The sequence below is a fragment of the Planococcus citri genome, chromosome 4, assembly GCF_950023065.1.
Source record: "Planococcus citri chromosome 4, ihPlaCitr1.1, whole genome shotgun sequence".
Lineage (NCBI taxonomy): Eukaryota > Metazoa > Arthropoda > Insecta > Hemiptera > Pseudococcidae > Planococcus > Planococcus citri.
This window is the reverse complement of record NC_088680.1, coordinates 59,527,691-59,529,034: the sequence shown is the minus strand read 5'-3', so window position 1 is coordinate 59,529,034 and position 1,344 is coordinate 59,527,691.

Genomic DNA, 1,344 nt, shown 5'->3' with positions numbered 1-1,344 from the left:
TCTGAATCATTCTGAATAATTTTTTAGATGAAATTTTCAGAATTTAACAGCACGTAAAAATTATATTAGGTTTTCGATCATTCTCGTCGACCCGAGATGTCCACTACCGATTTGAACAAAACCACGATTTTTCCCAGGGGTATGGTCTGAAACCCCCATAACCAAAATTACAGCTATCCAAATTGATAAAATTTTAAAATGTCTCCAGAAGGCGTGAAAATCGATCTAGAGCCAGCTGAAAATCGAGTTGTTTCCATCATTCTTACTGAGTAAGTGAGAGAACATTAGAAAAAAAAAAACAAAAAAAAAAAACAAGAAAAATCGTCAAAAAGACTCAATTCTGAATTTTTAAAAATTTACCAAAAATTGAAAAAACAATTTGGACAGATGAAATTTTAGTTATGAGAGTTTCAGACCATCATCATCATCATCATCACTAAACTTTGACTGGGTGAGCTGTTCAGTCCATCTGGGAAACTGTAGAAGAATTGCTCGCCGATGTATCATCAAGATTTTTCTTCGGTCTTCCTCTGCTCCTCCTGCCAGTTGGAGTGTATTCTTTGACATTTCCAGGGGACTGTTTGTCAGGGATTCTATCAACATGTATTCGCCATTTCTTTCTGTAATCTTTCACCCATCCAATGATTGGCTCTGCTCCTACACGAAAAAAAAAATAATAAAAATTACCATTTCAGTATAGTAACCCCCATTGGGTAAAAATCTGCCGATGATACGCGACAAATAACGTGGCAGGAATTGCAACACTTTCCGCCAATACTTTTCTGCTCATTAATCGGCGCGCGTATTTTTTCACGCGATAAATTCTGCCGATGTCCAATATCGATGAAAAAATGTTGGCACCGCCGGGGATCGAACCTGGGTCTCCAAGTCGGTAGACGACTTCTCTACCAACCTGGCCACCAGAACATGTAGTGATGAGAACGCAACATTTCTATACTACGTGAAAACATACGCGTAAAATACCATATTTACGCTTGTGTTTATAAAATACGCGAAAGAATTACGCCAAGAAACCTGCTTGTAGCGTATTTTGTAGCTGGTTTCTTCCAACGCAAAAAACACGCCACTTAATTTGAAAGCGTTGTGGCCTTACGCGAGAAAATACGCTACGAAATATTATTGTAGCGTATTTTTTAGCAGATTTTTCTTTCAGTGCCCCAATCCGCCTTCTGGACAGCGCTTTTTCACGTGTATATTTGGAATACGTCAATAAACCAGCTGGTTTTGGCGTCTTTTTCAGCGTATGGGCAGATTTTCCCCCAATGGGGACCAGATCCCATTCAAAAATAATAGTGATTTTTACTCAGCCAAAAAATACATTTT